The following is a 12371-nucleotide window of genomic DNA, read 5'->3' on the forward strand; positions in this document are numbered from 1 at the left end:
TGGCAGGCGTGCATTCTACCACTGAACCACCGATGCGATATATCGTTCACAGAACATAATTCTTTCCTTTGCCATTTTTTCATTAATGCTTTGAATGTCATTCCAACAAAAGGAATCGAAATTACACTCTCATTATTTACTTATTTTTGATGTATTGTTAATTAAAGAGTTTGACAAAGTTTCATTGCATCGACCGGGAATCGAACCCAGGCCGCCCGCGTGGGAGGCGAGCATTCTACCACTGAACCACCGATGCGATATATCGTTCACAGAACATAATTCTTTCCTTTGCCATTTTGTAATTAATGCTTTGAATGTCATTCCAACAAAAGGAATCGAAATTACACTCTCATTATTTACTTCGTTTTTTATGTATTCTTCATTAATGAGTTTTACAAAATTTCATTGCATCGACCGGGAATCGAACCCGGGCCGCCCACGTGGCAGGCGAGCATTCTCCCACTGAACCACCGATGCGATATATCGTTCACAGAACATAATTCTTTCCTTTGCCATTTTGTCATTAATGCTTTGAATGTCATTCCAACAAAAGGAATCGAAATTACACTCTCATTATTTAATTATTTTTGATGTATTGTTAATTAAAGAGTTTGACAAAGTTTCATTGCATCGACCGGGAATCGAACCCGGGCCGCCCGCGTGGGAGGCGAGCATTCTACCACTGAACCACCGATGCGATATATCGTTCACAGAACATAATTCTTTCCTTTGCCATTTTGTCATTAATGCTTTGAATGTGATTCCAACAAAAGGAATCGAAATTACACTCTCATTATTTACTTATTTTAGATGTGTTCTTCATTGATGAGTTTGAAAAAATTTCATTGCATCGACCGGGAATCGCACCCGGGCCGCCCGCGTGGCAGGTTAGCATTCTACCACTGAACCACCGATGCGATATATCGTTCACAGAACATAATTCTTTCCTTTGCCCTTTTGTCATTAATGCTTTGAATGTCATTCCAACAAAAGGAATCGGAATTACACTCTCATTATTTACGTATTTTAGATGTGTTCTTCATTAATGAGTTTGACAAAATTTCATTGCATCGACCGGGAATCGAACCCGGGCTGCCACAGTGGCAGGCGAGCATTCTACCACTGTACAACCGATGCGATATATCGTTCACAGAACATAATTCTTTCCTTTGCCATTTTGTCATTAATGCTTTGAATGTCATTCCAACAAACGGAATCGAAATTACACTCTCATTATTTACTTAATCTTTATGTATTCTTCGTTAATGAGTTTGACATAATTTCATTGTATCGACCGGAAATCGAAACCGGGCCGCCCGCGTGGCAGGCGAGCATTCTACCACTGAACCACCGATGCGATATATCGTTCACAGAACATAATTCTTTCCTTTGCCATTTTGTCATTAATGCTTTGAATGTCATTCCAACAAAAGGAATCGAAATTACACTCTCATTATTTACTTAATTTTTTTGTATTCTTCATTAATGAGTTTGAAAAATTTCATTGCATCGACCGGGAATCGAACCAAGGCTGCCACAGTGGCAGGCGAGCATTCTACCACTGAACCACCGATGCGATATATCGTTCACAGAACATATTTCTTTCCTTTGCCATTTTGTCATTAATGCTTTGAATGTCATTCCAACAAAAGGAATCGATATTACACTCGCATTATTTACTTATTTTAGATGTGTTCTTCATTGATGAGTTTGACAAAATTTCATTGCATCGACCGGGAATCGAACCCGGGCCGCCAACGTTGGAGGCGAGCATTCTACCACTGAACCACCGATGCGATATATCGTTCACAGAACATAATTCTTTCCTTTGCCATTTTGTCATTAATGCTTTGAATGTCATTCCAACAAAAGGAATCGAAATTACACTCTCATTATTTACTTATTTTTGATGCATTGTTCATTAAAGAGTTTGACAAAATTTCATTGCATCGACCGGGAATCGAACTCGAGCTGCCCGCGTGGTCGGCGAGCATTCTACCACTGAACAACCGATGCGATATATCGTTTACAGAACATATTTCTTTCCTTTGCCATTTTGTCATTAATGCTTTGAATGTCATTCCAACAAAAGGAATCGATATTACACTCGCATTATTTACTTATTTTAGATGTGTTCTTCATTGATGAGTTTTACAAAATTTCATTGCATCGACCGGGAATCGAAACCGGGCCGCCAGCGTGGCAGGCGAGCATTCTGCCACTGAATCACCGATGCGATATATCGTTCACAGAACATAATTATTTCCTTTGCCATTTTGCAATTAATGCTTTGAATGTCATTCCAACAAAAGGAATCGAAATTACACTCTCATTATTTACTTATTTTTGATGTATTGTTCATTAAAGAGTTTGACAAAATTTCATTGCATCGACCGGGAATCGAACCCGGGCCGACCGCGTGGCAGGCGAGCATTCTACCACTGAACCACCGATGCGATATATCGTTCACAGAACATAATTCTTTCCTTTGCCATTTTGTCATTAATGCTTTGAATGTCATTCCAACAAAAGGAATCGAAATTACACTCTCATTATTTACTTAATTTTTATGAATTCTTCATTAATGAGTTTGACAAAATTTCATTGTATCGACCGGAAATCGAACCCGGGCCGCCCGCGTTGCAGGCGAGCATTCTACCACTGAACCACCGATGCGATATATCGTTCACAGAACATAATTCTTTCCTTTGCCATTTTGTCATTAATGCTTTGAATGTCATTCCAACAAAAGGAATCGAAATTACACTCTCATTATTTACTTAATTTTTATGTATTCTTCATTAATGAGTTTGACAAAATTTCATTGTATCGACCGGAAATCGAACCCGGGCCGCCCGCGTGGCAGGCGAGCATTCTACCACTGAACCACCTATGCGATATATCGTTCACAGAACATAATTCTTTCCTTTGCCATTTTGTCATTAATGCTTTGAATGTCATTCCAACAAAAGGAATCGAAATTACACTCTCATTATTTACTTCGTTTTTTATGTATTCTTCATTAATGAGTTTTACAAAATTTCTTTGCATCGACCGGGAATCGAACCCGGGCCGCCCGCGTGGCAGGCGAGCATTCTACCACTGAACCACCGATGCGATATATCGTTCACAGAACATAATTTTTTCCTTTGCCATTTTGTCATTAATGCTTTGAATGTCATTCCAACAAAAGGAATCGAAATTACACTCTCATTATTTACTTATATTTTTATGTATTCTTCATAATTGAGTTTGACAAAATTTCATTGCATCGACCGGGAATCGAACCCGGGCCGCCCGCGTGGCAGGCGTGCATTCTACCACTGAACCACCGATGCGATATATCGTTCACAGAACATAATTCTTTCCTTTGCCATTTTTTCATTAATGCTTTGAATGTCATTCCAACAAAAGGAATCGAAATTACACTCTCATTATTTACTTATTTTTGATGTATTGTTAATTAAAGAGTTTGACAAAGTTTCATTGCATCGACCGGGAATCGAACCCGGGCCGCCCGCGTGGGAGGCGAGCATTCTACCACTGAACCACCGATGCGATATATCGTTCACAGAACATAATTCTTTCCTTTGCCATTTTGTCATTAATGCTTTGAATGTCATTCCAACAAAAGGAATCGAAATTACACTCTCATTATTTACTTCGTTTTTTATGTATTCTTCATTAATGAGTTTTACAAAATTTCATTGCATCGACCGGGAATCGAACCCGGGCCGCCCGCGTGGCAGGCGAGCATTCTCCCACTGAACCACCGATGCGATATATCGTTCACAGAACATAATTCTTTCCTTTGCCATTTTGTCATTAATGCTTTGAATGTCATTCCAACAAAAGGAATCGAAATTACACTCTCATTATTTAATTATTTTTGATGTATTGTTAATTAAAGAGTTTGACAAAGTTTCATTGCATCGACCGGGAATCGAACCCGGGCCGCCCGCGTGGGAGGCGAGCATTCTACCACTGAACCACCGATGCGATATATCGTTCACAGAACATAATTCTTTCCTTTGCCATTTTGTCATTAATGCTTTGAATGTCATTCCAACAAAAGGAATCGAAATTACACTCTCATTATTTACTTATTTTAGATGTGTTCTTCATTGATGAGTTTGAAAAAATTTCATTGCATCGACCGGGAATCGCACCCGGGCCGCCCGCGTGGCAGGTTAGCATTCTACCACTGAACCACCGATGCGATATATCGTTCACAGAACATAATTCTTTCCTTTGCCCTTTTGTCATTAATGCTTTGAATGTCATTCCAACAAAAGGAATCGGAATTACACTCTCATTATTTACTTATTTTAGATGTGTTCTTCATTAATGAGTTTGACAAAATTTCATTGCATCGACCGGGAATCGAACCCGGGCTGCCACAGTGGCAGGCGAGCATTCTACCACTGTACCACCGATGCGATATATCGTTCACAGAACATAATTCTTTCCTTTGCCATTTTGTCATTAATGCTTTGAATGTCATTCCAACAAACGGAATCGAAATTACACTCTCATTATTTACTTAATCTTTATGTATTCTTCGAAAATGAGTTTGAAAAATTTCATTGCATCGACCGGGAATCGAACCAAGGCTGCCACAGTGGCAGGCGAGCATTCTACCACTGAACCACCGATGCGATATATCGTTCACAGAACATAATTCTTTCCTTTGCCATTTTGTCATTAATGCTTTGAATGTCATTCCAACAAAAGGAATCGAAATTACACTCTCATTATTTACTTATTTTTGATGCATTGTTCATTAAAGAGTTTGACAAAATTTCATTGCATCGACCGGGAATCGAACTCGAGCTGCCCGCGTGGTCGGCGAGCATTCTACCACTGAACAACCGATGCGATATATCGTTCACAGAACATAATTCTTTCCTTTGCCATTTTGTCATTAATGCTTTGAATATCATTCCCACATAAGGAATCGAAATTACACTCTCATTATTTACTTATTTTTGATGTATTCTTCATTAATGAGTTTTACAAAATTTCATTGCATCGACCGGGAATCGAAACCGGGCCGCCAGCGTGGCAGGCGAGCATTCTGCCACTGAATCACCGATGCGATATATCGTTCACAGAACATAATTCTTTCCTTTGCCATTTTGTCATTAATGCTTTGAATGTCTTTCCAACAAAAGGAATCGAAATTACACTCTCATTATTTACTTATTTTTGATGTATTCTTCATTAATGAGTTTGACAAAGTTTCATTGCATCGACCGGGAATCGAACCCGGGCCGCCCGTGTGGCAGGCGAGCAGTCTACCACTGAACCACCGATGCAATATATCGTTAACAGAACATGATTCTTTCCTTTGGCATTTTGTCATTAATGCTTTGAATGTCATTCCAACAAAAGGAATCGAAATTACACTCTCATTATTTACTTATTTCTGATGTATTCTTCATTAATGAGTTTGACAAAATTTCATTACATCGACCAGGAATCGAACCCGGGCCGCCCGTGTGGAAGGCGAGCATTCTACCACTGAACCACCGATGCGATATATCGTTCACAGAACATAATTCTTTCCTTTGCCATTTTGTCATTAATGCTTTGAATGTCATTCCAACAAAAGGAATCGAAATTACACTCTCATTATTTACTTATTTTTGATGCATTGTTCATTAAAGAGTTTGACAAAATTTCATTGCATCGACCGGGAATCGAACTCGAGCTGCCCGCGTGGTCGGCGAGCATTCTACCACTGAACAACCGATGCGATATATCGTTCACAGAACATAATTCTTTCCTTTGCCATTTTGTCATTAATGCTTTGAATATCATTCCCACATAAGGAATCGAAATTACACTCTTATTATTTACTTATTTTTGATGTATTCTTCATTAATGAGTTTTACAAAATTTCATTGCATCGACCGGGAATCGAAACCGGGCCGCCAGCGTGGCAGGCGAGCATTCTGCCACTGAATCACCGATGCGATATATCGTTCACAGAACATAATTCTTTCCTTTGCCATTTTGTCATTAATGCTTTGAATGTCTTTCCAACAAAAGGAATCGAAATTACACTCTCATTATTTACTTATTTTTGATGTATTCTTCATTAATGAGTTTGACAAAGTTTCATTGCATCGACCGGGAATCGAACCCGGGCCGCCCGTGTGGCAGGCGAGCAGTCTACCACTGAACCACCGATGCAATATATCGTTAACAGAACATGATTCTTTCCTTTGGCATTTTGTCATTAATGCTTTGAATGTCATTCCAACAAAAGGAATCGAAATTACACTCTCATTATTTACTTATTTCTGATGTATTCTTCATTAATGAGTTTGACAAAATTTCATTACATCGACCAGGAATCGAACCCGGGCCGCCCGTGTGGAAGGCGAGCATTCTACCACTGAACCACCGATGCGATATATCGTTCACAGAACATAATTCTTTCCTTTGCCATTTTGTCATTAATGCTTTGAATGTCATTCCAACAAAAGGAATCGAAATTACACTCTCATTATTTACTTATTTTTGATGTATTCTTCATTAATGGGTTTGACAAAATTTCATTGCATCGACCGGGAATCGAACCCGGGCCGCCCGCGTGGCAGGCGAGCATTCTACCACTGAACCACCGATGCGATATATCGTTCACAGAACATAATTCTTTCCTTTGCCATTTTGTCATTAATGCTTTGAATGTCATTCCAACAAAAGGAATCGAAATTACACTCTCATTATTTAATTATTTCTAATGTATTCTTTATTAATGAGTTTGACAAAATTTCATTGCATCGACCGGGAATCGAACCCGGGCCGCCCGCGAGGCAGGCGAGCATCCTACCACTGAATCACCGATGCGATATATCGTTGACAGAACATAATTCTTTCCTTTGCCATTTTGTCATTAATGCTTTGAATGTCATTCCAACAAAAGGAATCGAAATTACACTCTCATTATTTACTTATTTCTGATGTATTCTTCATTAATGAGTTTGACAAAATTTCATTGCATCGGCCCGGAATCGAACCCGGACCGCCAGACTGGCAGGCGAGCATTCTACCACTGAACCACCGATGCGATATATCGTTCACAGAACATAATTCTTTCCTTTGCCATTTTGTCATTAATGCTTTGAATGTCATTCCAACAAAAGGAATCGAAATTACACTCTCATTATTTACTTATTTTTGATGTATGCTTCATTAATGAGTTTGACAAAATTTTATTGCATTGACCGGGAATCGAACCCGGGCCGCCCGCGTGGCAGGCGAGCATTCTACCACTGAACCACCGATGCGATATATTGTTCACAGAACATAATTCTTTCCTTTGCCATTTTGTCATTAATGCTTTGAATGTCATTCCAACAAAAGGAATCGAAATTACACTCTCATTATTTAATTATTTTTGAGGTATTCTTAATAAATTAGTTTGACAAAATTTTATTGCATCGACCGGGAATCGAAACCGGGCCCCCCGTGTTGCAGCCGAGCATTCTACCACTGAACCACCGATGCGATATATCGTTCACAGAACATAATTCTTTCCTTTGCCATTTTGTCATTAATGCTTTGAATGCCATTCCAACAAAAGGAATCGAAATTACACTCTCATTATTTACTTATTTTGCATGTATTCGTCATTAATGAGTTTGACAAAATTTCATTGCATCGACCGGGAATCGAACCTGGGCCGCCCGCGTGGCAGGCGAGCATTCTACCACTGAACCACCGATGCGATATATCGTTCACAGAACATAATTCTTTCCTTTGCCATTTTGTCATTAATGCTTTGAATGTCATTCCAACAAAAGGAATCGAAATTACACTCTCATTATTTACTTACTTCTGAGATATTCTTCATTAATGAGTTTGACAAAATTGCATTGCATCGACCGGGAATCGAACCCGGGCCGCCCGCGTGGCAGGCGAGCATTCTACCACTGAACCACCGATGCGATATATCGTTCACAAAACATAATTCTTTCCTTTGCCATTTTTTCATGAATGCTTTGAATGTCATTCCAACAAAAGGAATCGAAATTACACTCTCATTATTTAATTATTTCTGATGTATTCTTCATTAATGAGTTTGACAAAATTTCATTGCATCGACCGGGAATCGAACCGGGGCCGCCCGCGTTGCAGGCGAGCATTCTACCACTGAACCACCGATGCGATATATCGTTCACAGATCATAATTCTTTCCTTTGCCATTTTGTCATTAATGCTTTGAATGTCATTTCAACAAAAGGAATCGAAATTACAGTCTAATTATTTACTTATTTTTTTATGTATTCTTCCTTAATGAGTTTGACAAAATTTCATTGCATCGACCGGGAATCGAACCCGGGCCGCCCGCGTGGAAGGCGAGCATTCTACCACTGAACCACCGATGCGATATATCATTCACAGAACATAATTCTTTCCTTTGCCATTTTGTCATTAATGCTTTGAATGTCATTCCAACAAAAGGAATCGAAATTACACTCTCATTATTTACTTATTTTTTATGTATTCTTCATTAATGAGTTTGACAAACATTTCATTGCATCGACCGGGAATCAAACCCGGGCCGCCCGCGTGGCAGGCGAGCATTCTACCACTGAACCACCGATGCGATATATCGTTCACAGAACATAATTCTTTCCTTTGCCATTTTGTCATTAATGCTTTGAATGTCATTCCAACAAAAGCAATCGAAATTACACTCTCATTATTTACTTATTTTTGATGTATTCTTCATTAATAAGTTCGACAAAAGTTCATTGCATCGACCGAGAATCGAACCCGGGCCGCCCGCGTGGCAGGCGAGCATTCTACCACCGAACCACCGATGCGATGTATCGTTCACAGAACATAATTCTTTCCTTTGCAATTTTGTCATTAATGCTTTTAATGTCATCCCAACAAAAGCAATCGAAATTACACTCTCATTATTTACTTCGTTTTTTATGTATTCTTAATTAATGAGTTTGACAAAATTTCATTGCATCGACCGGGAATCGAACCCGGGCCGCCCGCGTGGCAGGCCAGCATTCTACCACTGAACCACCGATGCGATATATCGTTCACAGAACATAATTCTTTCCTTTGCCATTTTTGTCATTAATGCTTTGAATGTCATTTCAACAAAAGGAATCGAAATTACACTCTAATTATTTACTTATTTTTTTATGTATTCTTCCTTAAGGAGTTTGATAAAATTCCATTGCATCGACCGGGAATCGAACCCGGGCCGCCCGCGTAGCAGGCGAGAATTCTACCACTGAACCACCGATGCGATATATCGTTCGCAGAACATAATTCTTTCCTTTGCCATTTTGTCATTAATGCTTTGAATGTCATTCCAACAAAAGGAATCGAAATTACACTCTCATTATTTAATTATTTCTGATGTATTCTTCATTAATGAGTTTGACAAAATTTCATTGCATCGACCGGGAATCGAACCCGGGCCGCCCGCGTGGCAGGCGAGCATTCTACCACTGAACCACCGATTCGATATATCATTCACAGAACAGAATTCTTTCCTTTGCCATTTTGTCATTAATGCTTTGAATGTCATTCCAACAAAAGGAATCGAAATTACACTCTCATTATTTACTTATTTTTGATGTTTTCTTCATTAATGAGTTTGAGAAAATTTCATTGCATCGACCGGGAATCGAACCCGGGCCGCCCGCGTGGTAGGCGAGCATTCTACCACTGAACCACCGATGGAATATATCGTTCACAGACATAATTTTTTCCTTTGCCATTTTGTCATTAATGCTTTGAAAGTAATTCCAACAAAAGAAATCGAAATTACACTCTCATTATTTACTTATTTTTGATGTATTCTTCATTAATGAGTTTTACAAAATTTCATTGCATCGACCGGGAATCGAACCCGGGCCGCCCGCGTGGAAGGCGAGCATTTTACCACTCAACCACCGATGCGATATATCGTTAACGGAACATAATTCTTTCCTTTGCCATTTTGTCATTAATGCTTTTAAAGTCATTCCAACAAAAGGAATCGAAATTACACTCTCATTATTTACTTATTTTTGATGTATTCTTCATTAATGAGTTTGAGAAAATTTCATTGCATCGACCGGGAATCGAACCCGGGCCGCCCGCGTGGTAGGCGAGCATTCTACCACTGAACCACCGATGGAATATATCGTTCACAGACGTAATTTTTTCCTTTGACATTTTGTCATTAATGCTTTGAAAGTCATTCCAACAAAAGGAATCGAAATTACACTCTCATTATTTACTTATTTTTTATGTATTCTTCTTTGATGAGTTTGACGAAATTTCCTTGCATTTACTGGGAATCGAACCCGGGCCGCCCGCGTGGAAGGCGAGCATTTTACCACTGAACCACCGATGCGATATATCGTTCACAGAACATAATTCTTTCCTTTGCCATTTTGTCATTAATGCTTTGAATGCCATTCCAACAAAAGCAACTCAAATTACACTCTCATTATTTACTTCGTTTTTTATGTATTCTTCATTAATGAGTTTGACAAAACTTAATTGCATTTACCGGGAATCGAACCCGGGCAGCCCGCGTGGCAGGCGAGCATTCTACCACTGAACCAACGCTGCGATATATCGTTCCCAGAACATAATTCTTTCCTTTGCCATTTTGTTATTAATTCTTTGAATGTCATTCCAACAAAAGAAATCGAAATTACACTCTCATTATTTACTTATTTGTGATGTATTCTTCATTAATAAGTTCGACAAAATTTCATTGCATCGACCGGGAATGGAACCCGGGCCGCCCGCGTTGCAGGCGAGCATTCTACCACTAAACTACCGATGCGATATATCGTTCACAGAACATAATTCTTTCCTTTGCCATTTTGTCATTAATGCTTTGAATGTCATTCCAACAAAAGGAATCGAAATTACACTCTCATTATTTACTTGTTTTTGATGTATTCTTCATTAATGTTTTGACAAAATTTCATTGCATCGACCGGGAATCGAACCCGGGCCGCCAGCGTGGCAGGCGATCATTCTACCACTGAACCACCGATGCGATATATCGTTCACAGAACATAATTCTTTGCTTTGCCATTTTGTCATTAATGCTTTGAATGTCATTCCAACAAAAGGAATCGAAATTACACTCTCATTATTTACTTATTTTTGATGTATTCTTCATTAATGAGTTTGACAAAATTTTATTGCATCGACCGGGAATCGATCCGGGCCGCCCGCGTGGCAGGCGAGCATTCTACCTCTGAACCACCGATGCGATATAACGTTCACAGAACATAATTCTTTCCTTTGCCATTTTGTCATTAATGCTTTGAATGTCATTCCAACAAAAGGAATCGAAATTACACTCTCATTATTTACTTATTTTTCATGTATTCTTGATTAATGAGTTTGACAAACATTTCATTGCATCGACCGGGAATCGAACCCGGGCCGCCCGCGTGGCAGGAGAGCATTCTACCACTGACCAACCGATGCGATATATCGTTCACAGAACATAATTCTTTCATTTGCCATTTTGTCATTAATGCTTTGAATGTCATTCCAACAAAGAAATCGAAATTACACTCTCATTATTTGCTTCGTTTTTTATGTATTCTTCATTAATGAGTTTGACAAAATTTAATTGCATCGACCGGGAATCGAGCCCGGGCCGCCCGCGTGGCAGGCGAGCATTCTACCACTGTACAACCGAGGCGATATATCGTTTACAGAACATAATTCTTTCCTTTGCCATTTTGTCATTAATGCTTTGAATGTCATTCCAACAAAAGGAATCGAAATTACACTCTCATTATTTACTTATTTTTGATGTATTCTTCATTAATGAGTTTGACAAAATTTCATTGCATCGACCGGGAATCGAACCCGGGCCGCCCGCGCGGCAGCCGAGCATTCTACCACTGAACCACCGATGCGATATATCGTTCACAGAACATAATTCTTTCCTTTGCCATTTTGTCATTAATGCTTTGAATGTCATTCCAACAAAAGGAATCGAAATTACACTCTCATTATTTACTTATTTTTGATGTATTATTCATTAATGTGTTTGACAAAATTTCATTGCATCGACCGGGAATCGAACCCGGGCCGCCCGCGTGGCAGGCGAGCATTCTACCACTGAACCACCGATGCGATATATCGTTCACTGAACATAATTCTTTCCTTTGCCATTTTGTCATTAATGCTTTGAATGTCATTCCAACAAAAGGAATCGAAATTACACTCTCATTATTTACCTATTTTTGATGTATTCTTTATTAATGAGTTTGACAAAATTTCATTGCATCGACCGGGAATCGAACCCGGGCCGCCCGCGTGGCAGGCGAGCATTCTACCACTGAACCACCGATGCGATATATCGT

At 39.3% G+C, this 12371-nt stretch overlaps 30 non-coding genes across 30 annotated transcripts; all 30 read right to left on the reverse strand.

The window, feature by feature from the left end:
* Positions 1-185: 185 nt before the first annotated feature.
* Trnag-ccc (transfer RNA glycine (anticodon CCC)) lies at positions 186-256 on the reverse strand. The gene has a single exon. It is a non-coding gene; the product is annotated as a tRNA-Gly (tRNA).
* A 150-nt stretch (positions 257-406) lies between these two features.
* Trnag-gcc (transfer RNA glycine (anticodon GCC)) lies at positions 407-477 on the reverse strand. The gene has a single exon. It is a non-coding gene; the product is annotated as a tRNA-Gly (tRNA).
* A 149-nt stretch (positions 478-626) lies between these two features.
* Trnag-ccc (transfer RNA glycine (anticodon CCC)) lies at positions 627-697 on the reverse strand. The gene has a single exon. It is a non-coding gene; the product is annotated as a tRNA-Gly (tRNA).
* A 1028-nt stretch (positions 698-1725) lies between these two features.
* Trnaw-cca (transfer RNA tryptophan (anticodon CCA)) lies at positions 1726-1796 on the reverse strand. The gene has a single exon. It is a non-coding gene; the product is annotated as a tRNA-Trp (tRNA).
* Positions 1797-2385: 589 nt separating this feature from the next.
* Trnag-gcc (transfer RNA glycine (anticodon GCC)) lies at positions 2386-2456 on the reverse strand. Its single transcript has one exon. It is a non-coding gene; the product is annotated as a tRNA-Gly (tRNA).
* A 149-nt stretch (positions 2457-2605) lies between these two features.
* On the reverse strand, positions 2606-2676 carry Trnac-gca (transfer RNA cysteine (anticodon GCA)). The gene has a single exon. It is a non-coding gene; the product is annotated as a tRNA-Cys (tRNA).
* Positions 2677-3046: 370 nt separating this feature from the next.
* Trnag-gcc (transfer RNA glycine (anticodon GCC)) lies at positions 3047-3117 on the reverse strand. The gene has a single exon. It is a non-coding gene; the product is annotated as a tRNA-Gly (tRNA).
* A 150-nt stretch (positions 3118-3267) lies between these two features.
* Positions 3268-3338, reverse strand: Trnag-gcc (transfer RNA glycine (anticodon GCC)). The gene has a single exon. It is a non-coding gene; the product is annotated as a tRNA-Gly (tRNA).
* A 149-nt stretch (positions 3339-3487) lies between these two features.
* On the reverse strand, positions 3488-3558 carry Trnag-ccc (transfer RNA glycine (anticodon CCC)). Its single transcript has one exon. It is a non-coding gene; the product is annotated as a tRNA-Gly (tRNA).
* Positions 3559-3708: 150 nt separating this feature from the next.
* On the reverse strand, positions 3709-3779 carry Trnag-gcc (transfer RNA glycine (anticodon GCC)). The gene has a single exon. It is a non-coding gene; the product is annotated as a tRNA-Gly (tRNA).
* A 149-nt stretch (positions 3780-3928) lies between these two features.
* Positions 3929-3999, reverse strand: Trnag-ccc (transfer RNA glycine (anticodon CCC)). The gene has a single exon. It is a non-coding gene; the product is annotated as a tRNA-Gly (tRNA).
* A 1468-nt stretch (positions 4000-5467) lies between these two features.
* Trnag-ucc (transfer RNA glycine (anticodon UCC)) lies at positions 5468-5538 on the reverse strand. Its single transcript has one exon. It is a non-coding gene; the product is annotated as a tRNA-Gly (tRNA).
* An 809-nt stretch (positions 5539-6347) lies between these two features.
* Trnag-ucc (transfer RNA glycine (anticodon UCC)) lies at positions 6348-6418 on the reverse strand. Its single transcript has one exon. It is a non-coding gene; the product is annotated as a tRNA-Gly (tRNA).
* Positions 6419-6567: 149 nt separating this feature from the next.
* On the reverse strand, positions 6568-6638 carry Trnag-gcc (transfer RNA glycine (anticodon GCC)). Its single transcript has one exon. It is a non-coding gene; the product is annotated as a tRNA-Gly (tRNA).
* A 589-nt stretch (positions 6639-7227) lies between these two features.
* Positions 7228-7298, reverse strand: Trnag-gcc (transfer RNA glycine (anticodon GCC)). Its single transcript has one exon. It is a non-coding gene; the product is annotated as a tRNA-Gly (tRNA).
* A 149-nt stretch (positions 7299-7447) lies between these two features.
* Positions 7448-7518, reverse strand: Trnac-gca (transfer RNA cysteine (anticodon GCA)). Its single transcript has one exon. It is a non-coding gene; the product is annotated as a tRNA-Cys (tRNA).
* Positions 7519-7667: 149 nt separating this feature from the next.
* Trnag-gcc (transfer RNA glycine (anticodon GCC)) lies at positions 7668-7738 on the reverse strand. The gene has a single exon. It is a non-coding gene; the product is annotated as a tRNA-Gly (tRNA).
* A 149-nt stretch (positions 7739-7887) lies between these two features.
* Trnag-gcc (transfer RNA glycine (anticodon GCC)) lies at positions 7888-7958 on the reverse strand. The gene has a single exon. It is a non-coding gene; the product is annotated as a tRNA-Gly (tRNA).
* Positions 7959-8107: 149 nt separating this feature from the next.
* Positions 8108-8178, reverse strand: Trnac-gca (transfer RNA cysteine (anticodon GCA)). Its single transcript has one exon. It is a non-coding gene; the product is annotated as a tRNA-Cys (tRNA).
* Positions 8179-8328: 150 nt separating this feature from the next.
* Trnag-ucc (transfer RNA glycine (anticodon UCC)) lies at positions 8329-8399 on the reverse strand. The gene has a single exon. It is a non-coding gene; the product is annotated as a tRNA-Gly (tRNA).
* A 150-nt stretch (positions 8400-8549) lies between these two features.
* Positions 8550-8620, reverse strand: Trnag-gcc (transfer RNA glycine (anticodon GCC)). The gene has a single exon. It is a non-coding gene; the product is annotated as a tRNA-Gly (tRNA).
* A 370-nt stretch (positions 8621-8990) lies between these two features.
* Trnag-gcc (transfer RNA glycine (anticodon GCC)) lies at positions 8991-9061 on the reverse strand. Its single transcript has one exon. It is a non-coding gene; the product is annotated as a tRNA-Gly (tRNA).
* Positions 9062-9212: 151 nt separating this feature from the next.
* On the reverse strand, positions 9213-9283 carry Trnas-gcu (transfer RNA serine (anticodon GCU)). Its single transcript has one exon. It is a non-coding gene; the product is annotated as a tRNA-Ser (tRNA).
* Positions 9284-9432: 149 nt separating this feature from the next.
* On the reverse strand, positions 9433-9503 carry Trnag-gcc (transfer RNA glycine (anticodon GCC)). The gene has a single exon. It is a non-coding gene; the product is annotated as a tRNA-Gly (tRNA).
* A 149-nt stretch (positions 9504-9652) lies between these two features.
* Positions 9653-9723, reverse strand: Trnag-acc (transfer RNA glycine (anticodon ACC)). Its single transcript has one exon. It is a non-coding gene; the product is annotated as a tRNA-Gly (tRNA).
* A 148-nt stretch (positions 9724-9871) lies between these two features.
* Positions 9872-9942, reverse strand: Trnag-ucc (transfer RNA glycine (anticodon UCC)). Its single transcript has one exon. It is a non-coding gene; the product is annotated as a tRNA-Gly (tRNA).
* Positions 9943-10091: 149 nt separating this feature from the next.
* On the reverse strand, positions 10092-10162 carry Trnag-acc (transfer RNA glycine (anticodon ACC)). The gene has a single exon. It is a non-coding gene; the product is annotated as a tRNA-Gly (tRNA).
* A 589-nt stretch (positions 10163-10751) lies between these two features.
* Positions 10752-10822, reverse strand: Trnac-gca (transfer RNA cysteine (anticodon GCA)). The gene has a single exon. It is a non-coding gene; the product is annotated as a tRNA-Cys (tRNA).
* A 1248-nt stretch (positions 10823-12070) lies between these two features.
* On the reverse strand, positions 12071-12141 carry Trnag-gcc (transfer RNA glycine (anticodon GCC)). Its single transcript has one exon. It is a non-coding gene; the product is annotated as a tRNA-Gly (tRNA).
* A 149-nt stretch (positions 12142-12290) lies between these two features.
* On the reverse strand, positions 12291-12361 carry Trnag-gcc (transfer RNA glycine (anticodon GCC)). Its single transcript has one exon. It is a non-coding gene; the product is annotated as a tRNA-Gly (tRNA).
* Positions 12362-12371: the final 10 nt, after the last annotated feature.

This window comes from Euprymna scolopes, chromosome 7 (genome assembly GCF_053919585.1).
Source record: "Euprymna scolopes isolate OS-2025 chromosome 7, ASM5391958v1, whole genome shotgun sequence".
Classification (NCBI taxonomy): Eukaryota; Metazoa; Mollusca; class Cephalopoda; order Sepiida; family Sepiolidae; genus Euprymna; species Euprymna scolopes.